The 23,439-nt window shown below is 38.4% G+C and overlaps 2 pseudogenes; both read left to right on the top strand.

Moving 5' to 3' along the window:
- Nucleotides 1-1,997: 1,997 nt before the first annotated feature.
- LOC140689638 (olfactory receptor 6C2-like) lies at nt 1,998-3,045 on the top strand (annotated as a pseudogene).
- A 10,731-nt stretch (nt 3,046-13,776) lies between these two features.
- LOC102529480 (olfactory receptor 6C68-like) lies at nt 13,777-14,597 on the top strand (annotated as a pseudogene).
- Nucleotides 14,598-23,439: the final 8,842 nt, after the last annotated feature.

Below are 23,439 nucleotides of genomic sequence, written 5' to 3'. Positions count from 1 at the left end.
ATGTAATCATGAGAAACACTTACAGTCTACGTATTTACAGAAAAGAGTATCTGGAAAGATAAGGCCTCTAATGTAAGCAGTCACCTTGGATAATGTTATAAACTATTACTTTTTCTTACCTGATTGAAATTCTCCACTAATAATAAACATTCATATAATAAAGGATTTTATTCAAATATTAAAGAATTACAATATTCAAAATATCTTACTATATGTGAGTTTTTTTTAATGAGCTGTGTAATTGAAATGCTACAGCTGTCCCCCTGACTTGTGTCAAATGCTGCTGTAACATCCTCCTGTCTCAAGGACCCAGTCCCCACTGACGACTGCTTTACTTGTGTCTGTGCCACACTTCGTTACCCAGGAAATTAAGTAGTGGTTCTTGACTGCAGGTCAGTAGGGACTGTTTCTTTTTTTCACTTAGTGGCATTTTTGGCAAATTAAAGAGAAAAGTCACATTGCACATTGGAAAAGCATGTCTCTGTGTCCTGATGGTTTAAAATGCATCTCCTCCACCCAGTGGGGAGACTTCCTCAGCCCTTAATATGATTTATTTTTGTTTTAGTGATGGAGAAAGCAAGAAAATATTTGAATATTTATAATAGCACTAAGCGCAGCATATGCAAATCTTCCCAATTTGTTGGAGATGCTGAACAAAGGGAGATCTATGTATTCCCAGACAAGCCCTGAATGTGAAGATACAAATACCTTTATTAAAACATGACTTTAACATTGTAATTTTAAATTTGCTGTGTTTAAACAACCATTAGAAGCTCTGATTTATTAACAGAGGAGTAAGCATGATAAAGTTTGTCTCTTTGATTGTAATTGCCTTTGTAGGATCTAGGTTATATTTTCCTCTGGAAATAAAAATGAAATTTGGTAATAATTTACATTTTTAATGTACATAAGATACATTATTCAGATGTCAAATTTTAGAATGAATTTCCCTTATGTAGATAAATCTCACTGCCTGGGAGATTTCTTAAGATATGTAAAAAAAATCTCTATCTCACTAAATATAAGAAATACACAGTGTATTCAACCTCAAACTAAAAAGAATGTCTTCCTGTATAAAGAAGTATACAAGCATGCCCTTTCATTCCTCTTCTCATCCTCCCTACAAATAACACTGTGACTGGAATGAACACCTCTTACAGATCCCTGTGTTTACATTCAGCACTCTGAAAGATACAATACTCAGAAAACAGATACTTACACTTTATTGTCAATCTGTTTACTAATTTCTATTATAAAGTAAGTTGCAATGTCTTATAGAAAGAGATATATTTCAAGAACTGAAAAATGGTCAAAGATGAAGAGCAGAGTAAATTTCACAAGGATGCACATATCATCTGAGAGGTTAGGAGAAAAATGAAAGGAAGGTGGGTAGACTGAATATGAATATATATATGTATTTTTATATTCCTTCTACATCTCAATTTGATATAACTACTTGAATGGAAGACTAAATTTACTAAGAGAATTTTAACTTTTGTGTAGCCATAATCCTCAATTAGTGACTTTTCTCTATTTTGGAAACACTGGAGCTGAGTACACGGTCACAACCTAGACTGCCCAATCTCAGGAAGAAGAGATTGCAATAGGTCAAACAATAAAGCAAATATACTCATAAAACAAATGAACCAGGTACACAAGGGGAAAATAATTTTTCTTGATTGATGTCAGAAAACTCCGAGACATCAAACACTAATTGTACATTAGAAACATCTGAATCCGTACTAGTGTAGCATCAATGAAGATAATTCATTGACTGGAAGGTGCAGAAGGGAAGAGAGGGCAGTCATCACATGCATCAGCAGGAAACATACACACATTCAGGAAAGATAATGCAAAAACAGACACGTGGACTACGTGGCAGGGGTTGGTGGGTGAGCATCATGGCTTAGGTAGTTTATAAGAATTAAACACACTTAACCTAAAAACTAGCAACACGTAAAATGTGACTACACATATTTATTTATAGACAATATTGTATGATTAAATATAAAAGCTTAAAAACATTAATTTTAAGTCAGTTAAAATACTCTACAATCTATAAGCAAATTTCTGTGAATATCACACAGAGATTGGAAAGAAGTCAGAAGTCAGTGACAAGAAGTGGTACAGTAACAACATTCATTCCTCTGGGACTCACAGATGACCCTGAGCTACAGGTGCTGATTTTTATCTTTCTATTTATCAACTACACACTGAGTGTAACTGGAAACCTGACCATCATCACACTCTCATTTGTGGATTCCCATCTTAAAACACCCATGTACTATTTTAAAAAAAAAATTTTCTCCTTCTTAGCTCATTCACATCTTCCTGTATCCCCAGATACCTGCATAGCATAGCAACAGGTGACAGGGTCATCATCTACAATGCTTATTTCATCCAAGTGTTTATCACTGACCCATGTGGAGTAACAGAGTTTTATCTACTGGCCGCCATGTCCCATGACTGCTACGTGGCCATCTGCAAACCCCTGCATCATGTGACCATCATGAGCAGCTGAGTCTGCAGGAGTCTTATCATCTCTTGTTGGATGGCTGGTCTGCGTATTTTAATCCCACCACTTAGGCTGGGTTTAAACCTAAAATTTTGTGACTCTAACAAGATTGATCATTTTGCCTGTGATGCATTTCCCTTAGTGGAAATCTCATGCTCAGGCCCATGGTTAATGGAACAGACTGTTATAATCTGTGCTGTGCTGACCCTGAATAAGACTCTTACTTGTGTGTTTCTGTCATACGCTTACATCAGCGAGACAATTTTTTGGTTCTATTCTGTTCAGCAAAGGAAAAAGGCTTTTTCCACCTGTTCTTCCCACATGATTGTGGTTTCCCTCACCTATGGCACATGCATTTTCATCTATATGAATCCTGCAGCAAAGGAAGAAGTGACTATTAAAAAAATGGTTTCACTGCTCATGTTTTCTGTTGCACCTACATTAAACCAATTTATTTATACCTTGGAAATAATCAAGTTAAGAAAGCCTTTAAGGACTTAATCAAAAGAACTGCCTTGCTCTCATCTTAGTAGGAGAAAATAATATTTTTAAAACATTGTGTCAAGTTCAAAATTTGTAGATACTGACAGGCATATGTAGAATAGATAAACAAGATTATACTGTATAGCACAGGGAAATGTATACAAGAACTTGTGGTAGCTCACAGCAAAAAAAAAATGTGACAATGAATATATATATATGTGTGTTCATGTATAACTGAAAAACTGTGTTCTACACTGGAATTTGACACAAATTTGTAAAATGACTATAACTCAATGAAAAAAGTTTTAAAAAATAAGAAAAAAACCCCAAATGTGGCACCTCATTTGAAAAAATTAAATTAAATTAAATTAAATTAAATTTAAAAAAAACATTGTGTCAAAAACAAGAATAAATAGCCACAGAGATTTATTTTTGAAGCTTGTAATCTTCTTTGTTTTTTAATAATACACATGTGAGTAACAGCAAATTTCTCAACCTTTCTTTAACCGAGATTCTGTTGAGCCCTACTCAAGCCATTTTTGTATCTTTATTATTCACACCAATAACTGATAGTTTTGCATGTCAACTTCTTAAAAAAATCACTTTGAAAAGAAAGTAACTTTATAAAATTACTTTAATATAAATAAAATTCACTACTCTGGGTATAAGGGTAAATATAGGGTAAATTTTTGATAGCTCTTCTCAAATATAGACAATAATTACATGAAAGGCATAATTACATAAAATGTCTATAATGAATGATCACATAATTTAAAATAAATGTGAGAGAATAATACTACTTCCAATACTGAGAAGACAGAGAAAATATGTATTACTACAATGAACACACATAAACAGTGGATGAAATTTAAGAAATATTCTTTTGAATCTATAGCTGAAATCATTGCAAAGTGTTGAATAGAATGGATTAGAAGTAACGATTTAATTTAAGGTAGAGCAATAATCTATAAAATAACATGACTACTTAAGAGAATACAGACAGGGAATGGGAACAAGTTTTGCAGAATGATCACAGAGACTTAGGTCTGAGTTTCAGGATAAGTTTAGTGAGCGCACTTGATGATGCATTAGGTGCACACTCAACGAAAGTCTGAATTAAGAAAAATCATGCTCTTTTTAACAGAAAGTTTACATTTTTTCCTGAAAACTATTGTCTACTGCTTATAGAACTATGAGTCAAGCCAGAAACATTCCCCAGTGTATCTGATACCTGTGCCAACATCTAACACAAATTAAGCTTTTAGAGTCCAAATTTGGTCATAGTAATCTCAATTGTTAGATACACTGAATTGAAAAATCCACACAAATAAAATTCCTTAGAAATGATGGTACTTACACCAAATTAACTAATTGGTATCTGGAATGCAATGAAATACAGACAAGGCTTCACAAATTACTCGGAACACTGAGAAAGCTGTATTCACTAGAAATTCCATTATCTTACACGTATTCATTACTTACAAAAATGTAAACTAGCCAAAAAGAGAGAAACTTATTCTAATAAATTTGAAAAATAAAAATAAAATAAAACAAAAGTAAATGAAAAATGTAACTTACTAAGGGTAGAAAATGAAATCAATTAAATAAGCTAACAAATTTAAAAGCCAGTTCTTTCAAAAGTCCAACAGCATAGATAAACCCCACACCAATGAATGTAATGAATACAAAACATAAATGTTCAACATTTTGTTGGAAAACCTTGCATATGCAGTAACAGAAGAAATTAAAACATCAGGATAAATATGGGAAGGGATAAATAAAACTACTGAATTGATTTTAAAGACATTCACATTTTGCTTTCTGAAACGGAGCTATGTCATACAATGGATGATATCAATCGTTCATAGTTTAATTGGCAACAGTTTTTTCAAAACTGATATTTTATATAATGATATGTCTTACAATTGATGATATCTTAAAATGGATGCAATTCAACATATTTCTTTTATCCTGAGGAAATTCTTCCATACCCAGAAAACTGAAGATATTCTACTAGGAAAGCAAGGAAGTTAATAAGGAATTTATTACTTTTGTCAAAAAAATTGGTATTATTTAAAAATCAATAGGCTGTCATAGCAATAAGCAACAGGAAATCAATGAGCAAATATTATTTCAGTCATAACAGCTGTAAAAATGTAACAACAAGAGAGTAAATTTAACACAAAAGAACAGCACACATGTAAAGAAGGTATAAATACAATTAGAACAAGAGATATCATCAGTATACTTGGTTTCAAAATTTTAATATGAGCATGCATATGTGTAAAATTATACATTACTTATGTATTGTGGAAACACATTTTTATCTATTTATTTGTACATAGTCATTAAGCAAATAGAATATTAAAGGAAAACAGATTTTAATGCAGGTTATCTAAAGTAGAAACAAAGTGGTGCAATCAGGAAGAAGAATGGGTAGAATGAGAAAAATGAAATAAAAATAAAACATTGACCATACAGTCCTATGAAATGTGCAGGTCTGGGCATACATACATTTGGGTGTAAATAAAGAAGCTTTTTTTCAAATACATTTCCATCTACAAAATGACAGCTGATCAAATTTCTGTTGCCAAGTGAAAGAAATTAAGTCACAGTTTATTTTACACTGATTCAGTAAAAATAAACAAAAAGCGCAAAAAAAAAAACCCTTGAACTGTAAATGTTTCACATTATACAATGGAATATTATTCACCAATAAAAAATAGGAAATCATGCCACTTGCAACAACATGGCTGGAATTTAAGGGTATTATATTAAGTGAAATATGTCAGATAGAGAAAGACAAATACTGTAAAATCTCACTTGTATGTGGAAACTAAAAAACAAACAAACAAACAAACAAAAGACCAATCACATAGGAGAAGTCATCACATCTGTGGTTACCGGAAAGGAGAGGGTAGTGATGATGGGGGACGGGGATTCGAATAGATTGGAAGAAATTAGGCAAAAGATACAAATACCAGTTATAAGATAAACAAGTATTGGGGATGTAATGTAGAACATGATGACTATAGGTAACACTACTGTGAGGTATATTTGGAAGTTGTTAAGAGAATAAATCCTAAGAGTTCTCACCATAAGGAAAAAAAAATTGTATCTATATAAGATGAATGTTAACTAAACTTACTGTGGTCATCATTTCAAGATATATGTAAGTAAAGTCATTTTGGTGAACACCATAAATGACATGCAGCACTACTGTATGTCAACAGACTCTCATAAAACTGGGAAAAAATTTTATAAAATTCCCATAACACTATCAGGAGAAGAGAATGCTAAACTCAAAACAAGCAGTATGAAGAATGTTAAAAAAGATTAGAGGGGAAATAAATAAAAAAGAAAATTGAAAACTATATGAAAAATCAACAAAACCAAAAGTTAGATATTTGAAAATATCAACAAAATGGGAAAATATTTATACTTTCATTGAACATGACAAATAAACAAAGATTCAAGTGACTAAAATCAAGAAGAAAAAGGAGGACATTACTAACATCACAGTAATAAAAAGAACTATAAGGAAACACTAAGAACAACCATAAACCTGTGAAGCTACCTACAGAAGATGGACAAATTCCTAGAGAGATACAAACCACCAAACTTGACTCAAGAAGAAATAGGCGATTTCAATAAATTTATAGAAAGTAGAGATATTGAATTAGGAATCAAAAAACTTCCCATAGATTAAAGGAGTAACACAAGATGAGGATATTACACTTGTCAATATATATGCACCCAATATAGGAGCACCTAAATACATAAAACAATTACTAACAGAGATAAAGGGGGATATTGATGGGAATACAATAATAGTTGGAGATCTTAACACCACATTAACATCACTAGACAGATCTTCCAGACAGAAAATAAATAAGGCAACAGAGAAACTAAATAATACAATAGAAAAATTAGATTTGGTGGATATTTTGAGAGCATTACACCCCCCAAAACTAGGATTTACATTCTTTTCAAGGGCTCATGGAACACTTTCTAGGATTGATCATGTACTTGGGCACAAAAGAAGCCTGAACAATTTTAAGAAGATAGAAATTATATCAAGCATCTTTACTGACCACAATGCCATGGAACTAGAAGTCAACTACAAAAATACAAAGGAGGAAAAAAGGAAAGCATGGAGATTAAAAAACATGCTATTAAAAAACCAGTGGGGCAATGAGGAAATCAAAGTTGAAATTAAAAAGTACCTTGAGACAAATGACAACAAAAACACAACACACAAAATTTATGAGACACAGCAAAGGCAGTGCTAAGAGGGAAGTTTATAGCGATACAGGCCTTCCTCAAAAAAGAACAATCTCAACAATCTAACCCACCAGCTATAAGAACTAGAGAAAAAGAGAAAAAAACCCCAAAAGGCAGCAGAAGGAAGGATATAATAAAGATCAGGGAGGAAATAAATAAAATAGACATTTAAAAAAACACAGAAAAAATCAATCAAACCAAAAGCTGGTTTTTTGAAAGAGTACATAAAATCGAAAAACCTCTGGCCAAACTCACAAAGAAGAAAACAGAGAGAGCACAAATAAGCAAAATAAGAAAGGAAAATGGAGAAATTACAACAAATAACATAGAAATACAGAATATCATATTAGAATATTATGAAAAACTATATGGAACCAAAATGGATAACCTAGAGGAGATGGACAAATTTCTGGAAAATACAGTCCACCAAGACTGAACCAAGAAGAAACTGACCACTTGAACAAAACCAGTCACTAGAAATGAAATTGAATTAGCAATAAAAAATCTCCCTACAAATAAAAGTCCAGGACCGGATGGCTTCACTGGAGAATCATGCCAAACATACAAAGAAGAACTCTTTCCAGTCCTTCTCAAGCTCTTCCAGAAGATTGAAAAGGAGGGAATACTCCCAAACTCACTCTATGAAGCCACCAAAACCAGGCAAAGAAACAACTAAAAAAGAGAATTATAGGCCAATATCTCTGATGAACATAGGTGCAAAAATCCTCACCAAAATATTAGCGAATAGAATCCAACAGCACATAAAAAAATTATACATCATGACCAAGTAGGGTTCATCCCAGGGACACAAGGGTGGTTCAACATATGCAAATCAATCAATGTAATACATCACATCAATAAGAGAAAGGACAAAAACCACATGATCATCTCAACAGATGCAGAAAAAGCATTTGATAAAATTCAACACCCATTTATGATAAAAACTCTCACCAAAGTGCATATAGAGGGAACATATCTCAACATAATAAAAGCTATATATGACAAACCTACAGCCAGCATAGTACTCAATGGTGAAAAACTCAAAAGCTTCCTACTAAAATCTGGGACAAGACAAGGCTGCCCAGTATCACTACTCCTATTCAACAGAGACTTGGAAGTCCTAGCCACAGCAGTCAGGCAAGAGAGAGAAATAAAAGGGATCCAAATTGGAAAAGAAGAGGTAAAAATGTCACTACATGCTGATGACATTACTATTTATAGAAAACCCTAAAAGGTCCACACAAAAACTACTGGAGCTGATGGAAGAATTCAGCAAGGTAGCAGGTTACAAGATTAACATTGAAAAATCAGTTGCACTTCTTTACACTAATGATGAATCAACAGAAAAAGAAAGTAATGAAAAAATCCCCTTTAAAATAGCACCCAAAGCAATAAAATACCTAGGAAGAAATCTTACCAAAGAGGTGAGGTGAAAGAATTATACACAGAAAACTATAAACCACTGATGAAGGAAATTAAAGAAGACTTCAAAAAGTGGAAAGATATTCCATGCTCTTGGATTGGAAGAATGAATATTGTTAAAATGGTCACACTGCCCAAGGCAATCTACAGATTTAATGCAACCCCTATCAAATTACCCAGGACATATTTCACAGAACAAGAACAAATCATAATAAAATTTATATGGAACCACAAAAGACCTAGAATTGCCAAAGCATTACTGAAGAAAAAGAAAGAGGCTAGAGGAATAACTCTCCCAGGCTTCAGACAATACTATAGAGCTACAGTCATCAAGACACCATGGTACTGGTACAAAAACAGATATATAGACCAATGGAACACAATAGAGAGCCCAGAAATGAATCCACAAATTTTTGGTCAACTAATCTTTGACAAAGGAGGCAAGAATATACAATGGAATAAAGACAGGCTCTTCAGCAAATGGTGTTGGGAAAACTGGACAGCAGCATGTAAATGAATGAAGCTAGAACACTCCCTCACAGCACACACAAGAATAAACTCAAAATGGATCAAAGATTTAAACATAAGACAAGACAGAATAAACCTCCTAGAAGAAAATATAAGCAAAACATGATCTGACATACATCTCAAAAATGTTCTCCTAGGGTAGTCTACCCAAGCAATAGAAATAAAAGCAAGAATAAACAAATGGGACCTAATTAAACTTACAAGCTTCTGCACAGCAAAGGAAACCATTAAGTAAAACAAAAAGACAACCTATGGAATGGGAGAAAATTTTTGCAAATGAAACCGACAAAGGCTTGATCTCCAGAATATATAAGCAGCTCATATGACTTAATAAGAAAAAAATAAACAACCCAATCTAAAAATGGGCAGAAGACCTAAACAAGCAATTCTCTAAGAAACAAATACAAATGATAAATAGGCACATGAAAAATTGCTCAATATCACTAATTATCAGAGAAATGAAAATCAAAACTACAATGAGGTATCACCTCACACCAGTCAGAATGGCCATCATTCAAAAATCCACAAATGACAAATGCTGGAGAGGCTATGGAGAAAAGGATACTGTCCTACACTGCTGGTGGGAATGCAGTTTGGTGCAGCCTCTGTGGAAAAAGTATGAAGATTCCTCAGAAGACTAAAAATAGACTTACCATGTGACCCAGGAAACCTGCTCCTGGGCATATATCCAGAAGGAACCCTACTTCAAAATGACACCTGCACCCCAATGTTCATAGCAGCACTATTTACAATAGCCAAGACATGGAAACAGCCTAAATGTCCATCAACAGATGACTGGATAAAGAAGAGGTGGTATATTTATACAATGGAACACTATTCAGCCATAAAACCCGACAACATAATGCCATTTGCAGAAACATGGATGTTCCTGGAGAATGTCATTCTAAGTGAAGTAAGCCAGAAAGAGAAAGAAAAATACCTTATGAGATCGCTCATATGCAGAAGCTAAAACAAACAAACAAATACAAATACAAATCAGAAACAGACTCAGAGACATAGAATACAAACTTGTGGTTGCCAAGGGGGTGGGGGCTGGGAAGGGACAGATTGGGATTTCAAAATGTAGAATAGATAAGCAAGATTATACTGTATAGCACAGGGAAATGTATACAAGACCTTCTGGTAGCTCACAGAGAAAAAAATGTGACAACAAATATATGTATGTTCATGTATAACTGAAAAATTGAGATCTTCAGTGGAATTTGACACAACATTGTAAAATGATTATAACTCAATAAAAAATGTTAAAAATAAAACTTCCCATAAAGTAAACCCAAGATCTAGATGTCTTCAATGGTGAAATTTACCACATGTTTAGAGAATAAAACATCAGTCTTTCACAAACACCTGGAGAAAATAGAAAACACTTCCCAATTTATTCTATGAGGCCAGGATTACTATGATCCCAAAATCTGACATACACATCACAAGTAAAGAAACCCTCAGACCTTATGAATATGTATTCCTTGTGAATAGACATCAACATCTTCTATAAAATACTTAAAAAACAAACCCAGTAACATAAAAAAAATTATACATTGTATGTCTGCTTTCAATACTTCTATTCAACACTGCCCTGGAGGTTTCTACAAGGGCAATTAGAGGCAGAAAAATAAATAAAAGAAAAAAAAAAGACAGAAAAGGAAGATGTGAAACTCTCTTAGTAAGTGATGTGATCACGTAGATAGCAAGTCCACAAAATGCACAAGACTGTTTCAAGTACTACATTCAAAATGTTTGGAGGGAACAAGGTCAATAAAATAAATTAATTGCATCTCTATACACTAGTAATGCACAATTTGAAAATGAAATTAAGAAAATAGTTCCATACATATCAACATTTAAAAGAACAAAATAGGAATAAATTTAACAAAATAAGTATAAGATTATAAAACCATTCTGAAACTATTTACAAAGCATTCTGAAAGAAATTAAAGAAAGCCTCAGAGTGGAAAGATATCTCATATTCATCATCTGGAAGGCTTAATATTGTTAAGATGACAATACTCCCCAAATGAATCTACAAACCCATTGCTATCTCTATCAGAATTGTAGCTGCGACTTTGCAGTAAGTGGCATACTGACACTACAATTCACGTGGAAATAAAAGGATCAACACTAAGCCAAACAATCTTGTAAGGTAAAAAAACTAGAGGACTCCCAGTTCTTGACTTCAAAATCTTAATATAGAGCTACAGTAATCAAAACATTATCCTGCATAAGGATAGATATTTTAGACCAACAGATTAGAACTGAGGATCCAGAAGTAAACCCTTATATTTACAGTCAACACATATCAACACGAGTGCCAAGATCATCCAATGAGGAAAGTACAGCTTTTCAACAAATGGTGCTGAGGCAACTCTATAACCACGTACAAAATTGTGAAAATGGACACCTACCTCACAACATAAACAAAAGTTAACTCAAGCTGGCCCCAAGGCTCAAATGTAAGTACTAAAAATATAAAACTCTTGAAAAATACATTAAATCTTTGTCACCTTGGATTAAAAAACAATTTCTTAGAAATGACAGCATAATCACATATAACAAAAAGAATGAATAAATCGGACTTTATCAAAATTAAAGCTTTTGTGCTTTAAACAACACTATTAACAACTGAAAAGACAACCCATGCAATGGGAGAAATGTTTGAAAGTCATATACCTGATAAGGGACTTCTATAGAGGATATATAAAGAACTCTAACACCCCATAACTAAAAGACACCCAATTTTAAAAGAGGCAAAGACTCTGAATATACATTTCTTCAAAGAAGATATATAAATGGCCAAAATACCCATAAAAAGATACTCAACACCATTAATCACTGATGAAATGCAAATTAAAACCACAATGAGATGCCACTTTGCATCCACTAGGATGGTTAAAACAAAAACAAAGACAGACAACACAAGTGTTGGCAAAGATGTGAAGATACTGAAACAATGTTTCTTTGCTGAATATTCATAATAGTGCATCACCTTTGGAATACAACTTTGTAATTCCTCAAAAATTAAACAAAGAGTAACCAAATGAGCCAGCAATTCTACTCCTCAGCACATACCAAAAAGAACTGAAAATATATGTACACACACAAATTTGAAACTGGATGCTAGTCGGAGCATGATTCACAATAGTATCCCAAAAGTGAAAACAACCCAAATGTCCACCAACAGATGCATGGATATACAAACTGCAGCACATCAATACGACGGAAGAGGACTTGGCAAAAAAAAAAAAAAAAGAGAGAGAGAGAAATAAAGAAATAATATACGCTACTCCATGAATGAACTTTGAATACATGCTAAGCAAAAGAAGCCAGTCACAACAGACCACTATCCTAATTTTCCACTGTATGAAAAGTCCAGAATTGACAATTCCACAGAGACAGAATATAGATTTTTGCTTGCTGGTAACTGGAAGTAGTGGGGCATGGAAGTGACTAATACTGGTTTTGTTTTGGGGATGATAAAAATGTTCTAAAATTAGATAATGGTAATGGTTTCAAAATACTATTAATATACTGAAATCCACCAAATTTTTTTTAATTGAGTTATAGTCATTCTCCTATACAGTAAACTACACATATTTCAGATGTACAATTGGATGAATTTTGGAATTTGCACCTCTTGGGGAGTGATGGTTATGTTACTATCTTGACTGTGGTGGTAGTTTCATTGGTGTATGTTCACCCTTTTAAATAAAGCTTTAATTTTAACACGAGTCACTAAAATCAACTTTTCATGAGTTACTTATGCAATAACAAACACGAATTTCCAAAATTTTATGCTAAGTGAAAGTTGCTAGGCTCCATAGCATACATATCGTATAATTCAACTGTACAAAACTCTAGAAAACACAATAGACTTTTAATAAACTGAACCTATAATGACAGAAAGTACATGGCTGGCTGCCTGTGACTGGAGAGGGGGTAAATAAGAAAAGATGGAAATGCTGTCTTTATTAGGATTTTGGTTTAGAGGTGTATATATTTGTGAAAATTCATCAAATTGTACAATTATAACACATACATTCTATGTGATTTATACCTCAAAATAACCTGGAACCTAGCCTTGACACAGATAAATCCCTGGTTCACTTAAGGTAATAATCCTCATGCTGTATAAAGGAAAAAAGTTGCTAATAATAACATGAATGTCTATCCAAAGTTACTATTGCACTGGTGAACATGGAGGGTAATGTTAATTACTTAACCCTACATGATTAGCTCATTATCTTTCTAAAAATAAACTTCCAATTTATTGAAGAAGTTTTACTTCTAGCAATTATCCTGAAAATATTCCAATAAAAAGTTATAATGATACTTCTTGTAAAACTTTTTTATAATTGTGAAAAATAGAAAACAATGTTTATAATAAAAAATGTTTTAATTACATCTCTGATAGTTTTACATAGTTTGTTGAGTAATACTTTTTTTCCTATGTGACATTAATATCACTCCCCTCATATCAAATATCTCTGAATCATAAGTGCAGACTGAGTCAAAGGCAGAAGTCAATGATGAGAAACCACAAAATAACAACATTTATCCTTCTGGGGTTGACTGACGATCCACAAATGAAGATTGTGATTTTCACATTTCTATTTCTCACCTACATGTTGAATCTAACTGGGAACCTAACCATCATCTCCCTCACCTTCAGAGATTCTCACCTGAAAACTGCCATGTCCTTTTTCCTACAAAATATCTCCATTTTAGAAATCTCACTTACATCTGCTTGTGCTCCCAAATATTTGTACAACCTATCAACAGGTGACAAGACAATCGAATATGACAATTTTGCCATTCGAGTATTTTTACTGGCCTCTTTGCTGATACTGAATTTTTTCTCCTGGTCACCATGGCCTATGATCAATATATAGCCATCTGCAAACCCCCACATTATGTGACTATCATGAACAAGAAGGTCTCTAGAAGACTCATCCTTTGTTGCTGGACCTCTGGCTTGTTGATGATAATTCCCCCACTTAGTCTAGAACTAAACTTGGAACTCTATGACTCCAATGTTGTTGACCACTTTGTCTCTGATGCAGCCTTTCTCCTAAAGATCTCCAGCTTAGAAACATGCCTTATAGAGCAGATGGTCATCGCCTGTGCTGTGGTGACCTTTGTCATGACCCTTGTATCTGTACTTCTCTCCTATATGTACATCATCAAGACAACTTTACAACTCCCTTCTGTGCAGCAAAGGAAAAAGGCATTTTCTACATGTTCTTCCCAAATGAGTGTGATTTCTGTTACCTACGGAAGCCTCCCCAAAATGATGTCTTTCCCACTTGCAAAACTTGTAACAAGGTGTCAGAAAGAAGTATTTCAGTAGACCTCTCTGAAAGGTCAAAAATATTTAATTGCTTTTGTGGAAATTGCCAAGATTAATCTAACATTTATATGGAAACCATAAAGGCCAAGAATGCACAAGAGAATTCTGAAGACTAGCAAAGCTAAGAGAATCACCCTGTAAATTATCAAGATTTAGTATGAAGGCATTAATAAGGTGGCATTGGTGTAAGAATAATCAAATAGATTTGAAAAAATAATAAAGAGTAAAGAAACATTTCTGTGCATATATGGTAAACTGATGTAGGACAAAGCATACAGATAAAATAACATTTTCAAAACCACAGGGGATTTTTTTTACTAAGTCAGATTCTTTTTACCAAGTCTGGATTTGTTTTGTTGTTGATGACAATATAAAACAATATGGACGCTTCTGAGTTTACTGCTTCTTTAACCCATTAAAAAGCAGCCAAAATTGACCACCCAAACAATACTATTGAGGCTGTATGGCATCAATCAATAACAAGTAACCTCTCCTGTGGTTTGTGAAGACAAAGAATAACAGCATCTAGTCATAGAGGGTTTATTATATGAGCTTTAACAATACTGAGAGGAATTTTGTCAGCGACAGTCACTGTGTCCTCATGAACAGAACTGCTCCTGCTTTCAGGACAAAGAAGGATCAGACGGTCTCCTCACCTCTGTACCTGTCTGGCCCTGGGTACCTAATAGGATTTTCATTCATCACTTTGCATATACAACCATGAAATACAATTATACAATTATGAAAACTACAGAAAAATCACTAGAGTCAGGGTGCACTGATTTCAATCATAATTTTACCAATTTCCCATTGCAGAACATTATTCAGTTGCACAACTATAGGAATTTGACTTTCATCTGCAAAAAGTAGTAACAACTGTAGCTGCAACTTAGAATGTTAAGATATGAGATAATGCATATAAAGAGCTTAGAAAAGGTTTTGGCACATAGCACATATTGTTATTATTAATCCTTAAACTGGACTATATTGTGCCAGAGTGTTCTACTGTCAGAACCACATCTCACCCAGAACTGGATTAACTTGCAATCTGGTTCCCTTTTCAGTGAATCTCTTCTTTAAAATTAAATTTTCTGCTCTCTTCCCATTTGCATAGTTTCCTTTGAGGAGTCAGTAATTGCTCCTATATCTTTCACAACAGCTGCTTTTTTGAGTTCTTCATATTAGTTATTCTGAGCAATAAAACTGTTATGATCCTTCGTGTGGCTTCCTTTGTTTTTCTCCCTGTTGTTGATTACTGACCTGTTTTATTATAATCAAATACACATTTTTGTACTTTTTTCTCCTCCTATCTCCCTGCCTCACCCCTAAATTCTCTCTTCCTTCTCAACTTGAATTATACATGTTACATTCATTAACATTGTCCTACAAATTTTTAATCTACTCCTGTCTTCAGTATCTTTCCATCTGTTTCAATTTGTTTTATTTTTATAAATAAAAATTATTTTATTCCACATGAATTATAATATCTATTCATGTCATCAAGTAAAATTCTTATTTCAAGCACTGTATTTCATTTCTCAGAGTTAACCATTTGGTTTCTGCATAGAAAATATATGCCAAACATTATCTGACATACACCTCAGCGATATTCTCCTAGGGCAGTCTACCCAAGCAATAGAAATAAAAGCACAAATAAACACAAAAACGGCACCAAACAAAATTCATCAGCTTTTGACAGCAAAGGAAACCACAAGCAGAACAAAATGACAGCCTACGAAATGGGAGACAATATTTGCCAAACATGAGACTGACTAGGGGTTAATTTCCAGAATATAGAAACAGATCATACAACTGAATAATCGCAAGACAACCCAATCCAAAAATGGGCAGAAGACCTCAAGAAGCAACTCTGCAATGAAGACATACCAGTGACCAGTAAGAGGCACATGAAAAAAGGCTCAATGTTGCTAGTTACCAAAGAAATACAAGTCAAAACTACAATGAGGTGTCAGCTCACCTCAATTAGAATGGCCATCATTGAAAAGTCCACAAAGGATCAACGCTACAGAGGCTGTGGAGAAAAGGGAACCCTCCTACACTGTCGGTGGGAATGTCGTTTGGTGCAGCCACTGTGGAAAACAGGAGGGAGAGTCCTCAAAAGACAGAAAGTACACTGGTCAGAAGCTTTAGATCTCGGGGGCAGGCTAACAAGCTCCCAAAGGCCCGGCCTCGCCCCTTCTTCTGCCCCCAGCTCGCCTGTGACCCACAGGGTCCGGGGCGGCCTCCACTCCCAGGGCAGGTCCACCTGCGCGGGAAAGCCACGCACAGCCTGAGGACTAGTCTCAGCTGGTCCAGGGCCGTCCAGCGCCCTCCCATCTCCCTGGGCTGCTCCCACTTTCCCAAACCCGCATATGAACAGCAGCCAAGAAAGCCACCGGGTTCAGTGAATACTAATGTGGGGGGAGGGGCACCCCAACCAGGGCAGCGGGCCCGGGACCCGCCTCAGGGTCCCAACCGGGATGCGCGGCCTGGACCTCACATCGCACCCCTCCTTCCCCGTGCGCCTCCCCAGCTGTACAGCCCAGGCCTCACCCGCCGACTCCCTGACCTGCGAGCCCCGACCAGCGCCCCCTTACCTGTCCCGCGACAGCAGCAGAGGCGACAGCAAGCGGCGGGCGGCCCAGACCCCAGGCCGCCTTCCTCCTCCGGGAGCTGGTCCAGGAGCACCCAGCTCCCATCCAGCGTCCTCACGTTCTGGGCGCTCTCCCGCGTCCGCGCTCGTGCGCGGCGGTGAGCGCCCCTCCCCCTCCTGCTCGCCCGGAGCACGGAAGCTTGGCTGGGGCCCCTGCAGTAGGGACGCTGTGAGTGGAGCCGGGCGGTGGGGCGGTGGGGCGCGCCCAGGCCGCGGCCAGGGCTGGCCAGGTCCCCAAACCCAACGCCCCCACCGCGCCCCCCACAGGGTCCCGGCACCCAGCTAGAACACCAGGGGCCCAGGGCCAGGCCACACCCCATCAGCCCCACTCTCCCTGCTCACCGACCCCCACCCAGTCAATGCCTCCCCACCCCCTGCCAGGCCAGGTCCCCGATCCGATCCATTGCACCCCTAAGACAAGGCTGCTTCTCCTCCCAACCAAGTCCCTGCCCCAGGTATGCGCCCCACTAGGTCCTAAGCTACAGCCCCTGCAAACCAAGCTGACCCCTCATGCCTCACCCCAGGTCCCCCTCACCATCCAGAGGTAGTCCCATCACCCTTCACCCCTGAATTACCCCCCACCCTTCAGCCGGGTCACTTCCACTCCCAGAAACCCCTCCCCCTCAGCCTGTCCTCCTCACCGCCGGATCCCCCGACAGCCGACACCCGGAGTGCACCCCTACCCCAGCGGATCTCCTCACCCCTCTCCTCGAGGGAGCGGGACCAGGTCCGGGTTGTGATCTCCGTGGCGAAAGCCTCCAGACAGGGATCCCAGGCCCGACTGCAGGCACACAGCCCTGGGTCCCAGGTTCCCGGCCTGGGCGGGCGGGGCTGGAGGCCATTCCAATTCCGTGCCCCACCTCCACGTCCCCATCCCTCCCTCCACCCCACGCCCATGCCCAGTGCCTCCTCTGAGCCCATGAGTCAGGATGGTCCCGGGCTGCACACCTCTCGCCAGTGGGCCTTGAGTGCTTGATGCTGGTGCCCGGAGGAAGGGTGCAGCCCCGCCCCAGGGATGGACAGCAGGCAGCAGTGGCGGCAGCGGCAGCAGCGGAAGGCGGCTACCCTGGGAGAGCCAGTCCACTTGCTCCCATCTCCCCCGCTGCCTGGCCTCGGGCCAGCCTCTGCTGCCAGAGCTTCCTGGAAAGAGTTTCTCCCTGTCAGCCTGCTCCTGGGAGGCAGGCCGGCTGTGGTCAGTAGGGCGAGGCGGCGGCGGCAGTGGCAGCAGCAGCAGCGCTGGAGATGGCAGGATTGGGGCTGCTCCATGCTAGACGGGGGATGTGCTCCCATTTCCCTCTGTTGCTGTCGCTGTCCCTGCTCCGGCACACTGACTGCACCACGCCTGCCTCTCAGGAACAGGCTGACCTGAGGATAATCCTCCAGGGAACCTGGGGCAGCAGAGGCCGCCCCCAAGCCAGGCAGCTGGGGAGACGGGAGCTAATCCACAGGTTGGCTCAGGGCAGCGCCCCCTTCTCCCGCCGCCGCCTCCGCTGCCGCCTCTGCGGTCTGCCCTGCTGCTCCCTGACCCAACCGCGCAGGCCTCCAGGAAGGAGGCTGATCTCAACACGCGAGTCCTGCAATCCTGGGGCACCAGAGGCTGCCCCCAAGCCAGGCGGCTGGCGAGATGGGAGGATGCAGTTTTTATCATCATTATTTTTGTTGTTTGCCTGTATTCATTCAGAGAGCAGTATCCGGCATGGTTGTTTCCTCAAAACCTTTGCTATGACCCCTGGGTGATGCCTGACCTGGTGGATGCCTCTTCCTACAGCGAGCCACTTTTCTGGTCTGTTCTTGGAATTCTCAGCTCTTCTTACCCGCTTGCTTCATGTCCCGAGCAAGGCTTTGCACTTGGGGGAAAAAAAAAAAAGATGTATTCGGCTAGTTTTGAATGGACTGTCCTGTAATGTGTTTTAACACTAACTGGTCTATTGTATCATTTAAGACAACTGCTGTTTTAATGATTTTCTGTCTGGATGACATGTTCATTCATTTAAGTTGAGGTTTTAAAATCCCCTATTATTATTTTATTATTGTCAATTCTTCCTTTATGTCTATTCGTGTTTGGTTTTATATTTATTTAGATGCTACTGTTTTGGGTGCATGTGTTAAGGAATGGAATACTTTTTTTTCTTGTATTGATCCTTTTGTCATTACAAATTGCCCTTCTTTGTCTTTTGTTATAACCTTTGTTTTAAAGTTTATTTTGTCTGATAGGAAAACTGCTTTCCCTGCTTTCTTGTTTCTGTTAGCAGGAAATGCCTTTTCCAACCTCTCACTTTCAGTCTGTGTGTGTCTTTAGCTTTGAAGTGAGTCTCTTTTAGGAAGCGTAGTGATGACTCTTGTTTTTTTTATCCAAACAGCCACCCTTGTCTTTTGATCAAGAGCATGTAGTCCATTGACATTTAAAGTAATTACTGATAGAGATGAACCTATTGCCACTTCATTATTTGTTTCCCAGTTGTTTTTCTAGTTCTCCTATGTTCATTTCTTCTTTCTGTTTCTTTCCTTGTGGTTTGATGATTTTCCTTAGCAGAATGTTTGTGTTCCTTTCTTCCTAGTTTTTATGTTCTATTGTAGATTTTTTGTTTTGTGGTTACCATGGGTTTCATATATGTTGACCTGTAATTATATCTACTTGTTTTAAATAAGATAGTCATTTAAGTTCAATCATATGCTAAATGAGCTACATTTTAACTGCCCTTCCCTACATTTGTTTTTTATGTTATATTTTACATCTTTCTTGCTTATCTTTTATCTGTTTATTACAGTTGTAGTTGCTTTTGCCATTTTTTGTCTAAACTATTCAAGCAGTTGATCCTCAGTCCTTACTACATATTTGCCTTTCCTAGTGGGTTTTTCCTTTTCCTGTGGATTCTTACTTCTTTTCTCAATTTTTAACATTCTTTTCCACCAAACCCCCCAACCCCCCCCCCCCAAAACCCAACCAACACACTTATGTGATTGCAGGTACTTTCTTTTGTCAGGACACAGACCTTAATTCCCCCCAAAGTTAACATACTAACTTCAGGAATTAGATCTAAAAATAAAGGACACTGCTGATGCTCATATCATCATTAGCCTGTGCAGTTTGATAATTGGCTTTTTCACTGTTGAGATTATGTGGGTGTCTCCATTTCTGCTTCTGAGAGGCCCAGGCAGTTGGGGACCCCTGACAGGGAACTCCTGCTCATCACAGTGTCTTTGAGAAAAGCTACACAGAGGACATTTTTTTTTTCCTTCAAACCACAGTTCTCCTTTTTAGAAGGAGCGAAAAAGGCAGGCAGAGAACTCTTTACAAAGTAATCTGTTTATTTTGATGGGAATGATCTGTTTCCAAATTTGGGACACTTGGAAAACACTCTCATTATATTCCCACTGAGCCAGCAGCTTAGGAGTCCTCAGACCCAGAAGTGTTGACCTGGGCTGGCCCTGTTATTGCTCATCACCAAGCCACCTGCTCCTGAACCTCTCCTGCCCCTCAGCTGTGCAGCCCTGGGAGATGCCGTCTCTCCTGGGCTCAGCCTGATGGCACAGGGTTCTTTTTTATCCTCCAAGCATCAGTCTAAGAAAGTCAGCAGTCTTGTTTTTCATCTCCTGAGTTTATGTAGGAGTGGAAAATCTCCAGATGAAATATTCAAATCTAGGCTTTATCCTGGCCCCGAGATGGGTCCTCCTGGCTTAGGGGGGCATGTGAACTTCCTGAGTAAGTAACCTTAGACTAAACTGGGAGAGGGAGACATGGAGGCAGGATGAATGGTCTTCAACTGGCTACAGCATCACTAAACCACGAGTCCAGCAAACAGAGGGATGGTAAGGGAAATGGTGTGATCCTCCAGGCTTCAAAACAGGAGGGGTCTCTGTTCTCTGTGTGAATCTGAGGAGATTTGGGAGGTGGGGGCAGGTAGCAGAGATAAGAAGCCAGCAGCTGGGTGTCACATTACATAGTTGAAAGGAAGTAGAGAAACCATGAACAGGCAGAAGGAAGATCAGAGAAAGCTATTATTATGTAATATGCCCATTGCAGACAGACAGGTGGCCCCTGCCCTTCATCTTTCTTAACCTCAGATTCCGAGAAAGCCTTTGTTACAGCCTGGTCAGTCACACACAGGCACACGCTGGGGTGATGTCAAAGTCTCTGCCAACCCCACTCTGGACAAGAGAGTAACTAAACTTGGGAAACCCCTGAGACCTTTTCAGGTTAGCCCCATCCTAGTTGTCAGTTTCCCAGTCTTAGCTTCCTTCTGTTGCCCCCAACTCCAAACCAAACCACTTTGAGGGCAGTGGGAAAGTGGGGCTGCCTCCAGCATGGCAAACAGCAACATGTTTGGGGCCCCAATTTGCCCAAATACTTGGCAGGCACCACCCTAGATTCATGCTGACTTGAGTTGGGGGAAGTGAAAAACTTACTCATCAATGAGTTGTTTTGTCTACATGACACCAGACCAACCACTGGTTTATCTACTGCGACAGGGTGCAGAGAGCTGCCTTGACTGAAATCAGCTCCTCTGACTTTGTCCATCGCCTGTGGTCTGTGTTGGATGCCAGGTGGGGGATAGGTAGAGCTGTAGGTCAGAGCATCCCTCAGACCCAGACCGGCTGAGGGGGGCTCTGTTTGCGTGTCCCCCTCTTACAGTTCCAGTTGCTGCTCTGTCTGCTGCCACAGCTCTGAGTGCGCATGTGGCATCAGCAGGTGTCCTTGTTGGAAGGTGTGTGGAGGGGAGAGGGGATTTTCTTAGAGACATTTAACTGAGACACAATAACTTAGTAAGGTTTGGATGGGTCCTCGTGTACACACCTTGTGTCTGCTTTATTATGGAAGAAGTATTATCATGCCTATTTTAAGAAAGGGTGAAAAAAAGAGCCTGGAGTCAGAGTGAGGTTCTGAAGGTACCCACCACATAGGATACGGTGAACACTAGATGAAATAAAACAAACAATGTGTGGATCACCAGTCCATGGAGGAAACAGCAAGTGCCCAGTGGGTGTTCACTGCTCCCCTTCTCTGCATCCTAATTTTCCCAAGTTATTTTAAAGTCCTTGAGGACAGAAACAAGCTATCCTTTTTCACCTTGTATCCTAGGGTCTAGAACAGTACCTGGCAATAAAAATTACACTGACTAGCATTTATATCATTTGTAACACTTCTATCTCCCTCTGGCCACACCCTTTCCCTTTTCTCAATTTTCTCTTAACTCCTTGTGATTCAGTTTCTTGCTTGAATTAGCTCATCTCCGGCTTTCCTCCCCCTCTATTCATTTGCTGTGCCTTCAAGCAGTAAGCTTCTCTGTGTTCATGTATTTTGAAGACTCTCTGCGTCTTAGTCACCTCAATCTTGGGGCAAAGATAGAATGTTTCTTTTCCTTCTAAAAATTTTAGGCTGTAATAATCACCATCCCTGTGACCTGGGAAAGATGGAGTATTTCTTTAAAATATCTATTTTACTTGCTCAAAGTAATGAGCCTGCCTCGCAAGTACAGGTTTTTAGCTAATTTATTCACTCCTCACAGCAGATTAAGAGGCTGTGAGGAGTTCTAAACTGAATTCCAATTTGTTGTAACCTAAAAATCAAACCTAGATAAAACAACAAGCATTTAAATCTCAACATCTCCCAAACCTGCATCTCACATTGTCATATAATATCAAACTCCAGAAAACATATTTACTTTGCATTAACGAATTAAAATAGGTTAGATAAGCACTTTGAACTGTCTACCTACGTACATATGTGCACTCTGGCACTGCACAATGAGCACACATGCTGTATAAATTAAATAACAATATATATATAATACCCTCCTGGGTATATTTTTTTGAGGATTTGGAAGCAAAATTTTCTGAATCACACCCCAGAGCCTCCTGCCAATTCTATCACACATCTGACATCATGCAGAACTGAAGGATAAGGAGTTTATTTAAAAAAAAAACCCACAAAGGATTTATACCCATAAGTGGCTCAGAAATAAGGGAGACTCATGCTTGGTGTAGAAAACCCAGAACTCAAGAGCATTCTTCTTTCAGCAGGAAAGTTAGCTTATGAGATAACCTCATAACCAGAATAGGTAATTTTTTTAAAAAGTTAACATTTTACCCAACTATATTCAATTTTTTCCTTCATATTGAATTAAACACTTTCCAAAGACTTCCTCTCAAGTCATTAAAACATCAACAGGTAGGAAAAGATCAGTTAAA

Source organism: Vicugna pacos, chromosome 27, assembly GCF_048564905.1.
Source record: "Vicugna pacos chromosome 27, VicPac4, whole genome shotgun sequence".
Classification (NCBI taxonomy): Eukaryota; Metazoa; Chordata; class Mammalia; order Artiodactyla; family Camelidae; genus Vicugna; species Vicugna pacos.
Note: the sequence above shows the minus strand (reverse complement) of the source record. Positions and strands in the feature narration are given on the sequence as shown.